The 17,401-nt window shown below is 48.0% G+C and overlaps 1 pseudogene; it reads right to left on the bottom strand.

The window, feature by feature from the left end:
- Positions 1-7,585: 7,585 nt before the first annotated feature.
- LOC136465840 (receptor kinase-like protein Xa21) lies at positions 7,586-16,215 on the bottom strand (annotated as a pseudogene).
- Positions 16,216-17,401: the final 1,186 nt, after the last annotated feature.

Here is a 17,401-nt window from a genome sequence, read left to right as displayed (position 1 = left end):
CTTAACTTTGATTCACGCTCCGCCACTGGTTGGGATGTTTCCTGTAAGAATGTTTTGGTCCATTTGGATTGTCACTAGCTATTGGCATTGCCCCAAAGTTTCAGGAATTTCACCGCTAATTTTGTTTGATGAAACATCTAGTGAGATTAGTTGTTTTAGATTACCAAATTCAACTGGTATGATCCCATGGAAATTGTTGTAGCTAAGGTTCAAATTGTTCATTTGTTGAAGGTTTCCCAAGCTAGGTGGTACTGAACCAGTGAATTTGTTATTTGAAAAATCCAAAAGGTTCAAATTAGTAAGGCTGCTTATGGAAGGTGGAATTGTACCAACAAAGTAGTTGCCATTGAGATATACACGTTGTAAATTCGTCAAGTTTAAGACCAACTCCACAACTGTACCGGTAAAATTGTTGGCACCGAGATCGAGTTCAATTAAACCATTGAGCTTCCCAATGTTTGAGGGGACTATTCCTGATAGGTGGTTATCACTCACTAGTAGAAATGTGAGGTTAGAGGACAGGTTCGCAATCGATTTTGGTAAGACTCCCTGCAGATTATTACTAGCCAATGAAAGCACACTCAGGGAACTGCAGTTTGTAAGGGTATCAACGAATTCCCAGCCAGCACTATCGCTTGCTTCAAGCTTGTTTCTCTCAAGGCTTAGAGAAGAAAGCCCTGCCAAATTTTCCGAATGTGCTAGGGATCTGGCCAGCAAACTTATTATTGGACAGGTCCAAACTTACTAGACCTGAAGCATTGCCTAGGGAAGCTGGAATGTGTCCTTCAAACATGTTATTCGCCAAGTACAGAAATTTGAGATTTGGGAGGGGTGTAGCCGAAGTTGGATGGCAATGTGTTGCTCAGCTTATTCGACGTCAAGGATAGTTGTTGAAGAGAAGAGAAATTAGATAGATTTTGTGGGATTCCACCGGACAGATTATTATCAAAAAGTACAACGACGATATGTGTGGCATTTGCCAAAACTCACTGGGAATGGGCCCGTTTAGTTGATTTTGTGACAGAACAAGTAGTGATAAATGGGAGATGTTGCCAAGGCCTGGTGGGATGACCCCAGGAGAGATTATTTCCATTCAAGAAAAGAGATTCTAGCTTGGTAAGAGAGCCTATTCTTGGATGAATAACTCCGGTGAGGTGGTTTTTAGAGAGATCTAGACTGACTAAGTTAGAACAGTTTATAATTGCGTCGGGAATCAAACCTTGCAAAAGGTTATTTCCGAGAGAAAGGTATTCTAGGTTGTGAAGTTTGCTAACAAGAGGTATGGGCCCCTGAAAGCTATTATTGGTTAGAACCAGCTCATTAAGGTAGGTCAGATTTCCAAGGGAGGATGAGATTTGGCCAGCTAAGTTCTGGTTGGGAAGGCTGAGCTGCGTGACGCAATATGGCGGGGTTAAGGTGCAGTTGACACCATTCCACCGGCAGAAGTGGATGTTGCTGGTCCAATTGCTCAAGGCTCCATTTGGGTCGTTGGTGATGCCGTTCTTGAAATCGAGCAATGAGTGAAAATCTTCGCTGTTCTCATGAACTGTGGAGCAATGAACCTTGCCAAGTCCATAATACAGCAGTAAGAACGGCAGTACTATTAGCATGCTGAGTATGTCCAGGCAGTACTATTAGCATGCTGAGTATGTCCGGAAGTTTAGAACGGGGCATGATGCACTCAATTGAGACCTGCAAAAGTAAAGCATAAACTTTGTGCTATTACTAGACAAATCATTCTCCGTTGATGCTGAAATCAGAGCTGCTCACTCCATTTATAAGTCGTTTCGGGTTTTTTATGGCTTTTACTTACTATCTAGATGTATAGTAAAAGTTTATACGTAGAAAAAGCCAATGCAACTTAGAATGAGGCATGATGCACTTAATTGAGACCTGCAAAAATAAAGCATAAAGTTGGTGCTATTACTAGAGAAACCACACTGCGTTCAAGCCTGAAACCAAAGCTATACAAAACAAGCCCCCTTTTTTCAGAAAGGGGCAGACACACACTCCGCTATATCGAGAAACCCAACACGGTTATTACAGGAAGTATATATAACATGCTAAAACTGGATAATTACGTACGATTGTACCAACACTAAGTAACAAGAGAGAGTGGCTAGGGTACCTCTGCTCCGCCGGCCCGGCTGTCCTTTTAATCTGCTTCGTTTTGCTTGCTAGCGAGAGTTTGAGGCTTTAATAAGTTGGATCCTCGTTGGTCCGATGCTCCTGTGGTTGTTCTGTCCAATGCCTCTCTGACTAAACCACGCGATGCCTGTCCGATGCTCCTGTGGTAGGTTGCTCGGGGAGGTCCACCTCTGGCCGTTGGGCTGTCCACCTTACCCGACCGACTGTCGCATGGGTAGGACGGCCGAGCGACGGGGGTGGGCGCGTCCAACCTGCTGCCTAGTGTCAGGCCGTGACCGAGTCAGTTAGCTTTCTATCCAGGAGGGGCATACGAATGTAACTGCCGGATATAACCCCCGAGCCTCTAACTAGTTAGGAGAATTCGTCGAGAAGTTGATAGGTAAGAATGAGAATATTATCCGCAGGATGATAATGTAAGGCATGCATTCTTCGAACACTATCTTGATGTCGTCGATCATATAAAAAATAAAAAATAATCAGTACATTCTGTTATTAGATACTTCATATACATCTGGTCAAAAAGACAGCCACACACTTGGCAGCAGGTGTGGTACTCACGAGCATTGGAAGGGCAGACGAACTTGCCTCCCCGTTGCGCTTCGGTGGTCTGCCGAGCACAGGGAAGTGGGACCCGACTCATCTGTATATCTCCTGCAACTAAAAAGAACGAAACGTGGACGTCTCTCTCCATGCGATACCGCGAGTCGTCGCTCTGCCCACACGATACGATTCCGCGAGTCCAGATGAAAGGCGCCGGTCCCGTCCTGAAATCACGCTCGCGACAGCGGTGTGGCCATCTCAGCGGGGACCGTGAGCAGTGAGTCCATCAGATTCGCCAGTTACCGCCACTTTTCCTCTTCCATTTCGTTCGGCCAGCTGCGCCGTCGTTGTTGCGGCGTGTCCAGCCTCGAATCCTAGTGTACTTTTCAGTAGGAACCAGACAGATATATTCCGGGCTGATGTGCGATCCGATACCGACAATAATTGGGTCTCGTGGAATGATCTACCGGTGCTGGATTTCCGTTTTGAAATCAAATTTGGTTCTTCGTGATGATCTCGCTTCCAGAATGTATCGTGTGGGCATGATTCATCCATAGGGGTTATCTTTGACAGCTGACAAGGCCAGGTACCGGGTCCAGTCAACTTGTATGCATCTTTACCTGGACAAGAATAGTCTATCTGTACAATGCCGCGCTTCGCAGGATTCTTGCGAACTGTGAATGCTGCTGGAATTGGAAAAGTATCTAGTAAAACAGTTAGATTTATTTATGAAGGGTAAAGTAGATTTTTATTAGGTAGAAATTAGTGACCATAGTTTAGAATAGAAGTTTTGGAAAGCCTAATTCCCTCTTCTTACTAGACGTCATGGTCCTCTTCATGCCATTCGCAAGAATCCGTAACTACATAAAAACTATATCGAAAAGCTATAATAAAAAGTTGTGGGATAAATTTTGTCCCACAAAATATTATGCACACAAGTTGCGAGTATAACTCTAACTTTTTAAAAAATGGAAAATTACATAAATGCTTTTTTTTCCAAAAGATTAAAGTTGTGGAGGTTGTCCGATTGGTTCAATGGTATTAAATAGTAGCTAAGGACCTGTCTGGCTCCCGCCGCAGCACGCCGCACCACAGCTCCATCACCGCCGAAAGTTTGGCGGTCGAATCGCCGACTCTTGGCGAGAGTTGGTGCAGCGGCAGACAGGAAACCGCGCCGCACCTTCGACACCCCAACGCGCGGCAGCAACCAAACGCTGCAGTGTGTGCCGTAGTCCAAGTGCGTCGGGTGCGACTAAGAGCCAAACAGGCCCTAATATTCGCTGATTAGTTGAGTCGCATCTAGCATCTCCTTGATTCTCGACGGTCTCACCTTATGAGCATCGCCACCATTGCGTTTCAACCTGTTTTCTTGCAAAACGGGCTAAGTAATTACCTCAAATGGATGCACGAGGCCTCATCACGGGCCATTCAAACGCATGTGCCAGATGATGATGGGGATTGGAGGGAGTTGCTGTCTCGGAGTTTAGACTCTAAGAGCCTGTTCAGGACAGCAAGTCTGGAGGATCTTTATTTTTTTTGTCTCAACTCTTCAGGTATAAGCTGTAGTATCTGAACCCACGCACCAACTCACGCCACCATAATACACGCTGACTCACACACACACCCTAGGACGTAAGCTAGACTTACACATATACGAAGAGACTACATGTGGCAGAGAGGTATCCGAAGTCCCACGTGGCTGAGAGGTAAGTCATCTATGGCTTCGCACATGTCACCCTGACCATTGTGGTGCATCCACATGTGAGGCTGCAGATATTGGGGAAAACCCCCGTAGGAATCATGCACCGAGCAGCGCTCGAACGCATGACCGGTGGCTTCCGCGTCGGGAGAACCGATCGTCCGAGCTACGGCTCGTTCCTAGCTCTAACTTGAATCTGGATATTACTAGTAGTGATGAAAAAAAAAGTCCACAATACCTCCTCAACTTTTACGAAAGTCTGTTTTTCCTCCCTGAAATCTAAAACTAGGTAAACCACCTCCCTAAACTTTTAAAACCGTTCGTTTTACCTCCCTGACCGCTTATAAGCGGTTTTTAAAGGCTGTTTTGTCTTTTTCTTTTTTATTTATTTTGGCTGAATCTTTAAAAAATCATAGTAAATCACAAAAAAATATAAAATAAAAAAAATTCAATTTTGTTGGACTTCACGTGAGTAGATCTATATAATGAATATATAATATGGTATGCTTTAATACAATTTTTTGTTGTAGCTTTATATCTATCTTTTTCTGTAATTAATTCATAGTTGCAGTTTCTATGGTCTAATTATGGTGAAATTTTTATGATTGGTTAATTATTTTATGCTTGAACTATAGTAAATTTCATACTCATTGGATCATATATAACTTAGTTATAGATTTATAAATATTTTTTAACAAGCATACACCTAAATAAATTCATAACTAAGTTATACATGATCCAATGAGTATGAATTTTTTACTACAGTTCAAGCATATAATAATTAGTCCACCATAAAAATTTTACCACAATTGGACTATATAAACTGTAGCTATGAATTAATTATAGAAAAGCATATATTTAAAGCTACAGCAAAAAATTTGTACTAAAGCATACCATATTATATGTTGACTGTGTATATCTACTCATGTGGAGTCCAAAAAATTAGATTTTTCATTTTATGATTTTTTTGTGACGTACTATAAATTTTTAAAGATTCAGCGAAAATAAATAAAAAAGAAAAAAAGACAAAACCGTCTTTGAAAAACCACTTATAACCGGTCAGGGAGGTCAAACGAACGGTTTTAAAAGTATATGGAGGTGGTTTACCCGATTTTATAGTTCAGAGAGGAAAAGCAGACTTTCGCAAAAGTTGAGAAAGGTAATATGGACTTTTCCCATGAAAAAACTGTTTCGGACAGCTTCACAGTGAATCTCGTGGACCGTCCCAACAGCTAGCTAAGTGTGGCCCAACAGCAGCCCATCATAGGAAGCTCCACCTCCCCTTTGTCTTACTGACGCACTAGACCCCGCATGTCACGCTCTTCTCCTTCCTATAACTTGACCACGGTGCTGACCACGATGAGGGGTGGACGAGGATGTGCGCGCGGGTGGCCTGGCCGGTGTAGCCGTGCGCGCGGACGGCGGTGTAGGGCGCGACTGTGCGCACGGGTGGGCGGCACGCTCGTGGGGGTGGGGCGGGGCCCTCGCGGCGGCCGCGCTGCTGGCGTCGGGGACGGCCCGCGTGGACGCGAAGCTAGGCGGCGTCGGCGGCAGGGCGAGGCGCGCGTGGCCACGACGTGCATCCGGCGGCGGAGCTGCCCGGCATCGACGGCGGGGCAAGGTCCGCGCGGCAGGGCGGGACGGACAAGTTGTTCATCAATTTCAGCAGAGGCCACTTCCTCAGCGCGTGTGCATTGGTAAGAATACATATTCTCATCTTCAACCTCAATGTTGCCCCACCCACTCCACCTCTAGCTACCTCGTCCGCCGCCTAGACCACCGGCGGCGACCTCCCCTCCCGTCGCTCACCCCTGCCGCTTCTTCCCTAATCCCAATCCACTACTTCGTCAACAACTCCTCCCCCCCCATCTCCACATCATAGGCTCCCTCCAACCGGATATCCCCCACCGCCCCTCAATCTGCCACCACCATTGGGCCGCCCACCGTCGTCCAGCCCCTCCCCATTCTAAGACCGTTGGCCATGGAAATACCTTCCCCGAAACCCAAAATCCTAACATCAAATTCCTTACCACTGTCGCGTCGTCCAACGCGCCACCGGTAACCTTGCCATCGGCCGCTCAACCAAACATCTGCCCCTTCCCCCTAATTCCAACGGCAATGTCACATGTGTGCCGCCTCAGGTAGCGATGCACACGCACCAAATAAAGATTGTGATTTCAGCAGGCTACTCACACCTGATTTGCCATCTTTCTACCAATTACATTTTTTTGCATGAGCGTGTCCTTAGGACTAAGGTTGAAAACGGACGGAAAAAATCCCGTTCCGTTTTCTACTTTCTTCCGTCCATTTTCGTATTTGTGGGATATTTACAGAAACCGGAAATGGGTTTTTCCGTCCGTTTTCGCGAGATTCCGTTTTTATCCAGAATTGACCCGTATTTATTCCGTTTTTCATCCCGTTTTCAATCTATGTGAGATATGTCTAGAAATTGATATGTTTATAAACCTACTAATCACAAATTATGCATGTTAACATGTTAACACATGGTATACTAGTGAATATTGGACCGATAATTTCGTACGTATATATTATTTTGTGACTTTGTTCATGTATACTCAAGAATATTTGATCATGTTATTCTAACTTATTTTTCCGGCTCTCCGTCTGTATTTGTCTGTTTCCATATTTCTGTATATCCCCATCCATTTTTAATTCTGTTTTTTTCTCCAACCCGATCCCGTTTCCGCTAAAAATATAGAAACCGAAGTGGGAGAGGAGTTTTTCCGCCCGTTTCCGTTCGTTTTCATCCCTACTTAGGACATGTATTTCATTAAGATTGTATAAAGTTCAGTGCAGGCTGAACGCCTGAACCGACGATAATTTGCCATTACAGGTAACCCCTCCTGACCGCCTAAAAAAGACAATTTGAGCTAGTTACACAAGATCTCCACAGAAGCATGGCTTTGTCTCATTTAATCGCTGCGATATATGACGATTGCATGCAAGTTAATGGCTGTTTCTCTCATGCTCATTCTTTCTCTTGGTAACCGAAGTGTGCAAGCAAGGGCAACTTGCAAGAGGGATAGCACACATCGATAGGCCTCGTTTTCTATTGCTGTTGCTTTATTAAAGCCCTTGCATTCTTCTTGGACATGAGCATCGATGATATCTAGCACCTGATCTGGAAAATTTCTCTCCACAAAGCTGATAATGCTGAGTTCACCTTCAAACATAGGATCAGTTGGTCTTTTTTCCTATTAGCATCTCCAGAAGTATTACTCCAAAACTATAAACATCCCCATAGGTAGTTGCATGAACAGTTTGAGCATACTCTACAAAATTAGAGGAAAACAATTATTGTGTGCACAACAGATTGATTTATACAAGTACATGATGAGATGACAACATTCTAGATTTATACCTGGAGCTATATACCCTATGGTTCCCGTCACTGCAAGTGAACTATTACAATCTGAATGTCCAGCTGCTATTGACCTGGAATCAACAACAAGACTTGCCATGCCAAAGTCCCCCAAATGAGCATTCATGTCATCATCAAGAAGGATATTAGTTGGTTTCAAATCACAGTGAACAATAGGCCTTCCACAGTCATGGTGTAAATAGGCCAATGCATCTGCTACATCAACACATATGCTTATTCTTTGAGCTAACTCCTAAACCTTTTGGAGCTACACCTACACCACCACGTTTCTGATGCAACCATGTATCCAAATTGCCTCTGGCCATGAACTCATAAATTAGGGCTTTGAACTCGTTACCATTATTGTCTATAGTTGAACATGCAGTTAGTATAGGAAGAAGGTTCCGATGCCGGATGGTTCTCAAAGCCTCACATTCTGAAACAAAACTTCGGTCTGCAAATCTTATATTAAGGTCAAAAACCTTAATAGGCAACTTGGACTTTTGCTTGATTTAACTTCCCTCTGTATACTGAACCGTAGCTTCCTTTTCCAATTAAGTTGGACTTCGAAAAGTTCTGTGTAACTTGAGCTATATCATTATAAGACACTCTAGGGAATTTTTTACCAAAAGAAAGGAGCAATAAGTATGGCCTTCTTGATGTTTTCTTCCCAAGGAATATAATGTAAATTGACATCCCAAGTGACATGAAGGACAAATACTAGAGTTGGTATGATGATCAAATGGTGTTTCCATTCTGTTCCCCGAGTAACTGCAGAGCACGCAGGCATATGGAGATCCACCACTCCTCCACAAAGCCCCCAATTGTCCATGAGAGAAACAGCTGTTGCATTTGCAAATACTCCATTGGTTGGTATTGTTAGATAATCTACTGCTCCCTTGTGTGAACACATGGCAGAGGAAGGCGGTGCCGAAAAGCTACTCTGTTGTGGTACTGTAGTTATTGCGGGGGTAGGCGCCAGAGTCAGCTCTGCTGTGTTATCTAGTCACTGTTACAGCATGGCAGTTGTACTAGGACTAGATGGATAGAGTTGTATAAATAGTTTGCCACTGCAACTCAGTAAAGAGAGAGTTCAGATTTGTCATCTCCTATACAGAGCTCCAGCCAACGCTGGTGTCTCTGCTGTGTGTGTATGCTCTGTTCTCCCTCCCTTCTTCTACCTCTAGCCATAGTGTGTGGTCGGACATCACTTGTCGTGGTAGGCAAGACTGGTGAGTGGTCGACTCACCTGAGCCGGTGATCCTGTGGGCCAACAAGTGGTATCAAAGCCGTACAAGCATCGTCGTCAGACTAACCGCTGGCGATGATGGACGGTTTGGAGATGAGCGACAGTAGTGGCACTGCTCTGGCTGCCCAGCCACGACAGGAGGTCGTTGTTCGAACGGTGCGGGAGGTCAGAGGCACCAGTTGGCCGACACTGACTCGCACCAACTATGGAGAGTGGTCGGTGACCATGAAGGTCAAGCTCAGAGCCCGACGGCTCTGGAATGCTGTTGACAAGGGCACCGACAATGAAGAAGACGACATGTCAGCGTTGGAGGCTATCCTCGCTGTTGTACCGGCAGAGTACAGGGAGAAGTTGGGGGCGAAGAGCTCTACTAAGGAGGCGTGGGAGGCTATTGCGGCGATGCGCGTCGGTTCCGACCGCGTAAAGAAGGCGACGGCCCAGCTTCTGAAGCAGGAGTACGCCAACCTCAAGTTCAAGGATGGTGAATTGGTGGAGGACTTCTCTCTCCGCCCGCAGATGCTCATCAGCAAGCTGAAGAGCCACGACGTCACCATCGACGAAGAGGAGGCGGTCTCCAAGTACCTCCACTCCGTGCCGGTAAAGTACATCCAGATCGCTCTCTCCATAGAGACGATGCTGGACTTGTCCACCCTCACCATTGAGGATGTGACAGGCCATCTACGGGCGATGGATGAGCGCCTGGAGCAGGCGACAGCAATGAAGGACAGCGGCAAACTACTACTGACAGAGGAGGAGTGGGCTGCTCAGAGGAACTCTGGGGTAGCCTCCTCCAGCCATGGTGGCGATGGCAAGCGCTGCAGCAAGGCTTCTTCGGAGAAGAAGAAGCAGGTCGACCCCAACGCCTGCTGATGTTGTGGGAAGACGGGCCATTGGGCAAGGGAGTGCCCAAATCGCAAGCAAGAGAAGAAGGCTGAGGCTCATCTGGCGCAAGCTGATGATGATGATGAGACCACTATCCTGATGGTGACATTCTGTGCACTGCACGACATCGAGACCGAGGAGAAGGTAGAGGTGATGATGATGGAATGGCCTGGGAAGGCCCTGAAGGCTGTAAACCTCGACGAACTACGCGCCCAAGTCCACCTCGAACGTGTGGGCGATGAGCAGGAGCAGCAGTGGTACCTGGACTCTAGCGCCAGCAACCACATGATGGGCTCTAAGGCAGCCTTCTCCGAGCTCGACGACGATGTAACCGGTACTGTGAAGTTCGGTGATGGCTCAAGGGTGGCAATCCGAGGGCACGGCACCATCCTCTTCAAGTGCCAGAACAGCGAGCATCGTGCGCTAACGGATGTATATTACATCCCATAGATGCATTCAAGCATCATCAGCATTGGCCAGCTGGATAAGCGCGGTAGCGAGGTACTGATCAAGAACGGAGTTCTTAGAATCAGGGACCGGGAGCAGCGACTTCTCACCAAGGTGATGAGGTCCCAGAACCAGTTGTACCTGCTTGACTTGAAGGTGGAGCAACCGGTGTGCCTAGCGGCAAGGCACACCGAGGAGCCGTGGCTATGGCATGCCCGGTTCGGACATCTCAGCTTCGACGCACTTGGTCTGCTGGGCAAGATGGTCCGAGGGCTACCCCACATCAAGCACGGAGGCGAGCTGTGTGATAGCTGTCTGGCCGGGAAGCAGAGGAGGCTATCGTTCCCAAAGGCGGCCAAGTATCGCGCGGAGGACGCTCTCGAGCTCGTCCACGGTGATCTCTGCAGGCCGATCATGCCAACCACAAATGGTGGTTGGTGGTACTTCCTCCTACTCATGGATGATTGCAGTCGCTACATGTGGCTGCAACTCCTAACGAGCAAGGACAAAGCGGCGGCGGCGATCACGAAGTTCAAGATACACGTGAAGGCCGAGAGCGGCAAGAAGCTCCGCACACTAAGGACTGATTGTGGTGGCGAATTCACTTCTGTGGAGTTCGCTACGTACTGCACGAATCAGGGTGTGGTGCGACACCACACCACGCCGTACTCGCCATAGCAGAATGGCGTGGTGGAGTGACGGAACCAGAGGGTGGTCGGCATGGCTCGATCCATGATAAAGGCCAAAGGCATGCCAACAAGGTTCTGGGGTGAGGCAGTGACCACAACGATGTTCATCCTCAACCGTGCTCCCACCAAGGCCCTGAAGGGCAAGACGCCATTCGAAGCTTGGTATGGGCGCAAGCCGAGAGTGTCCTTCCTCTGGACATTCGGCTGCATCGGCCACGTCAGGAAGACGAAGCCAGTCCTAACCAAGCTAGAGGACAGGAGCACACCAATGGTGTTCCTAGGCTATGCGGAGGGTACCAAGGTGTACCGGCTCTACGACCCACGCGGAGACAAGGTGCTTGTCTCGCGCGACGTTGTGTTCGACGAGAAGGCGGTTTGGGACTAGAACAGTCCGAGCATGAGAGAAGCTGGCGGCTTCACCAGCACCTTCGTTGTCGAGCACTTGGTCATCCATGGTGGTGGAGACGATGGGGAAGAGGTGTCGAGCACTCCGGGAGGGGTGCCGGGCACTCCAGCGACAGAGCCGAGCACTCAAGGAGGGATGCCGAGCACTCCGAAAGGGGTGTCGAGCACTCCAAGAGTGGAGCCAGGAGGTCCTACAGTGGTGACGACCACTCCAGGACGGGTGTCGAACACTCCCATAGCGGAGCCAAGGGCTCTTGCAGTGGTGCCGACCACTGCAAGATAGGTGCCGAGCACTCCAGGAGGGGTGTAGACCACTCCAGGACTGGTGACAAGTTGTCCAGGACTAGTGCCGAGCACTGCAGCTAGGGTGCCGAGCACTCCAGCGAAACAGGGAACTCCATCAACGCCGATCGAGTTTGCCTCACCTCCAAGTGACATCACTAAATTCGTGGATGCCTTCCATGACGGTGAGGAGGTGTGGTTCCACAGGCTGGACGACATCATCGGTGGCACAGGGACCTCAGGCCTGGTGGGTAGGCTGCTCAATGACCCAGAGCTGCTACTCGTCAGCGTAGAGGAACCACCCACGTTCGCGCTGGCCAAGCGCGATGGAAATTGGCGATGGACGATGCTGGAGGAGATGAAGGCGATCGAGGAAAACAAGACTTGGCAGCTCGTTAATCCACCTCTAGGATGTCGTCCGATCAACCTAAAGTGAGTGTACAAGGTCAAACGGGACGAGCACGGCGCCATTGTCAAGCCCAAGGCGCGCCTTGTCGCCCGAGGCTTTGTTCAGCGCGAGGGCATCGACTTCAAGGAAGCCTTTGCGTCGGTAGCGTGCATGGAGTCTGTCCGATTGCTACTGGCTTTGGCAGCAGCAAAGGACTGGCGCATCCATCACTTGGACATAAAATCGGCCTTCCTCAACAATGAGCTGGCGGAGACGGTCTTCGTCAGGCAACCTCTGGGTTTCGCCATCAAGGGAGCAGAGCACAGGGTGCTCCGACTGTGCAAGGCGCTCTACGGGCTACGGCAGGCCCCGCGAGCGTGGACCGCCAAACTTGACGTCACGCTGGGCGAGCTTGGGTTCACGAGGTGCGCAACCGAGCATGCGTTCTACACACGGCGACGGGGCAAGGAAGAGCTCGTCATCGGCGTGTATGTGGATGACTTTATCGTCACTGGCGCGCGTGCGGAGGACATCGACAGCTTGGGCGAGATGGCGGCTCGTTTTTGAATGAGCGATCTCGGAGCGCTCTCCTACTACCTCGGCATCGAGGTGAGACAGGGGAAGGAGGCACTCATGCTCGGTCAGAGCGCATACGCCTCGAAGCTGTTGGAGCGGAGCGGCATGGTTGAGTGCAAGTCATGCGTGACTCCGATGGAGGAGCGGCTGAAGCTGACGAAGGCCAGCACCGCGGAGAAGGTGAATGTAGCACTCTATTGGAGCATCGTCGACGGTCTGCGTTACCTTGTCCACACGAGGTCGGACATTTGCATTCGTCGTGGGCTACGTTAGTCGCTTCATGGAGGATCCCATAGAGGATCACTGGGCTGCGGTGAAACGGCTACTGCGCTACGTCAAGGGGACGGTGGATCGGGGGGATCATCTTCACCAAGACCGGCGGGAGTAGGCTGCAGCTCACTGTGTTCAGCGATGCAGACATGGCGGGGGACATCGACGGACGGCGGAGCACCTCTGGCGTGCTCGTCTTCCTCGAGTCGGCTCCAATCTCAAGGTTGTCGCTGAAACAGAAGGTGGTGGCGATATCTACGTGCGAGGCAGAGTATATAGCGGCGGCCACAGCGGCGTGCCAAGTTGTGTGGCTACGTCGGCTGCTGGGCGAGCTGACCGGTGCGGAAGCTCACCCACCAGCACTGATGGTGGACAACCAGCCCGCCATCGCCCTCGCGGAGAATCCGGTTCTCCATGATCGGAGCAAGCACATCGACGTTAAGTTCCACTTCCTCAGGGATGGAGGGCAGATCGTCATCGAGTTCGTTGAAACTGGTCGACAACTTGCGGACGTCCTCACCAAGCCGCTCGGCCGTCTTCGACTCACGGAGCTGAAGGAGATTATCGGCATGGAGGGGGTTCAAGGGTTAGCAGTAGGATTAGGGGAAGAATTGTTAGATAATCTACTACTCCCTTGTGTGAACACACGGTAGAGGAAGGCGGCGGCGAAAAGGTACTCTGCTGTGGTACTATAGCAGCTGCAGGGGCAGGCGCCGAATGCCTCACCTGCCGCACTGTAGCCGTAGCAGGAGCAAGCGCCAGAGTCAGCCCTGCTGTGTTATCTAGTCACTGTTACAGCATGACAGCTGTACTAGGACTTGATGGATAGAGTTGTATAAATAGTTTGCCACTGAACTCAGTAAAGATAGAGTTCAGATTTGTCATCTCCTATACAGAGCTCCGGCCAACGCTGGTGTCTCTGCTGTATGTATGCTCTGTTCTCTCTCCCTTCCTCTACCTCTAGCCATAGTGTGTGGTCGGACATCACTTATCGTGGTCGGCAAGACTGGTGAGTGGTCGACTCACCTGAGCCGGTGATCCTGTGGGCCAACAGGTATTTCTCCTTGGAGGTAATTGTCTGAAAGATCCAGCCTATTGAGAAGTGATAGATCCTTCAGAAAGATTGGAATGGTGCCAGACAGGTTATTGTGAGAAAGATTTAGTGTTTTCAAGCTCTGTAGGCCCTTAAACGATGTTGGAATGTTTCCTATGAGGTAATTTTGGTCCATTTTGAGGGTTTCTAATTGTTTGCGGTTGCCAAAAGTTTCTGGGATTTCTCCACTAATCTTGTTTGATGAAAAACGTAGGTCTGCAAGCTGTTTAAGTTTGCTAATATCTATAGTTATGCCACCTTGTATACTGTTGTGACTAAGGTCCAACTGTATTAGTTGTTCAAGATTTCCAAAGTTTGGAAGTATATACCCTTGAAGGTTGTTATAGCTAAGGTTCAGCTCTTGGATGTGCTGAAGATTTCCCAATCTGGCTGGTATGGGGCCATCAAATCCATTTCTGTATAAATAAAGGTACGTCAGCTGGGTAAGATTGCTAATAGAGGATGGGATTGGCCCAGTGAAGTTGTTCAATCCCAGACTTAATCGTGTTAGGTTTTTTAAATCTTCAATCCATCCTTCAATTGTACCACTGAAATTGTTCTCACTTAATCCCAGCCAAATTAAGCCGCTAAGGTTGCCTAGGCTCCGTGGAACTTGCCCAGACAAGCTGTTTCCACCCAACAGAAGCGTTTGAAGGCTGGTGGACAGGTTACCGATTGATGATGGAAGAGATCCCTGCAGCTCATTGTAAGAGAGTGAGAGTACCCGTAGATATCTACAGTTTCTTAATGCACTCAAAAATTCCCAGTCCTGGTTGTTCCGTGCTACAAGCTGGTTTTCCTGAAGGTTTAGAAAAGTCAAATTTGAAAGTTTTCCCAAAGAAGTAGGAATCTGCCCTATGAAAGTCAAATTAGATGATAAATCTAGAATTTGTAACCCTAGAGCACTGTTGCCGAGTGAAGCTGGGATGGGACCTTCGAACCTGTTGTTTTGCAACGTAAGCCCAATGAGATTAGGGAGGCTCAGGAAACAGGTGCAGGAAACGTGGGTCCGAACGCGAGAGCTCAGTAGAGGCCACGGTGTGGCATCTGTCCCATTGCCCCGAAGAAATGCTTGTCCTGAACAAGGTGGCCCTCCATCGAAAGTCAAGCGGCTTGGTTGTGTCGCTATCATCTGTTTCATATGGATACTCGATCTCGATGAGACTGAAACGGCCGTCTCTGAAGGAGATATCACGAATTGGATCCAGAGGAGGCCTGCCGCCATCCAAACGCTCCCCTTAGTCGCCCTTGTTGCTGGGCATCAACTGGGGCAGTTGGATCAACCGTAGTTCGGGTTCCTCTCCTATGTTGGATGGCAATGCATTGCCTAGCATATTAAAGTCTAGACTTAGATACTGTAGAGAAGAAAGACAAAAGAAGGCTTCTGGGATTTCACCTGAAAGCCTATTGTCGCCTAGGATCAAGGTATTTAACTTTAACTGGCCAAGCTCACCAGGAATGTTTCCCTTGAGTTGATTTGAACCCAAATTGAGATATGCTAGATTTGATAGTAGGCCTAATTTCGAAGGAATTGAACCCACTAGCAAGTTTGAAGATAAATCTAACTGTGTCAGGTTGGAGAAGTTTGTAATAAATGCATCTGGAATGATCCCAGAAAAATTATTGTTATTCAAGGAAAGGTACTGCAAATTTTGGAGGCGACCAAGGAGAGGCAAGGGACCTACAAAGTTATTATAGGAGAGGTCAAGAACATAAAGGAAGCTAAGGTTGCCAAGAGAGGTTGAGACTCAGGACGCGGAATGGTGGCGTCGTGGTACACGTGACACCGTTCCACCGGCAGAAGTGGGAGCTCATGGTCCAATTGCTCAAGGCTCCACGTGGATCACTAGTGATGCTCTGCTTGAAATCGAGCAGTGAAAGAAGATCTTGACTGCTCTCATTCAGTGTCCAGCAATGGCTGTTGGTAGCTCCATAACACAACACCAGCAACGACAACAGTATATGCAGCATGTCCACTTTCACCGGTTGCTTGGATGATTCACTTGGCATCTGCAAGGCATAGCATAAGTGCATAGCTGCTATTAGCTTCATTCATTTGCACGAACAGTTGCAGCCAGGAGAAAGGCTAGACGGCATAAAAAAAGGAGAAAGGCTAGAAGAGATGTTCAGCAGGAGCACTAACCTTAAATCAGGATCAGGATTTCAGGAAGGATCCCAGGACTTGTATTGGCTGGAGCGCACGATGCCTTGTAGTTGCAACCGACCTTTTTATCTTCTTGGTCCTGCCGGGTGATGATGCATATGAGAACTGAGTTTGTTTGGATGCACGGCTGGGCTGTTGGCTGAGGCGACCATGCGGGGTTCCGCCGTTGCTGCGCGCCTGCGAAGACCTCTAGTCCATCAAACTTGCCAGTTTGCACACGTGAGGTACAGCAAAGAGCCAAAGACAGACTTGGCTGAGTAATCCCTTCAACGGGCGCTTCTTGGGCCTTCTAAGATCCTCAACCTACATCGTTGGTTTCTTGGGCCACTTCAGTCACTACCCAAATCCAGGTCCACTTCTATAGTTTTGCTGTAAGGCCATGTTAAAGGTGTAAAGCCCATTTCAAGGTCTTCCCCATGTCCTTGTCGTACGATCAACGGCCAATCAAGGCAGAGAACTACCGAGTTATCTGGTCGATGTCAAGCGCCGCGGCCCTTGTTGCCACAAAGTGGTCGGGGCACATGATTTCCTCCTAATGTAGATTTTGGGAACGAGCAGAAGGCCTACAATGACTCAACAACTCTAGAAACGTCCTATGAAAAAGACATGTGACACACTTCACAAAAATAACTTATTAATGCTTTACCAATCCATTTTTCAAATGTTCAAAAATCAAATCTTTGTATGAACTGGTAGCCTTGTACTACACACAAGTTATCTGTCCAACACATATAGCTTTATTTCTATGTCTGCAAATCTGATCTCAAGGTCAAAAACCTTAATAGCAACTTCTATTTTAGCTTAACTTCCCTTTGTATACTGAACCATAGCTTCCTCTTCCAATTAGGTTGGACTTTGAAAAGCTCCCTATAGCTTGCTCTAGATCCTTGTAAGAAACTCTAGGGAATTTCTTGCCAAAAGAAAGAAAAATTAAGTGTTGACTTCTTGGCGTCTTCTTCTCGTGCATTCTAATGTAAATGAACAGTATGAGTGAGATGGAGCCAAATACTGATACTAGTATTTTGACCATATAGTTTATGATTTCTTCTTCTCTTCTATAAACAACATGGCATGAAGGCATATGCAAATTTGTGGCTCCTCCACACAGTCCTAGGTTGCCATCAAGTGAAACAATTGTAGCATTATCGAACACACCATTTTCTGGTATTTCTCCTTGGAAATTGTTG

The sequence above is a fragment of the Miscanthus floridulus genome, chromosome 7 (assembly GCF_019320115.1).
Source record: "Miscanthus floridulus cultivar M001 chromosome 7, ASM1932011v1, whole genome shotgun sequence".
NCBI lineage: Eukaryota > Viridiplantae > Streptophyta > Magnoliopsida > Poales > Poaceae > Miscanthus > Miscanthus floridulus.
This window is presented reverse-complemented; position numbering and strand designations above follow the sequence as displayed.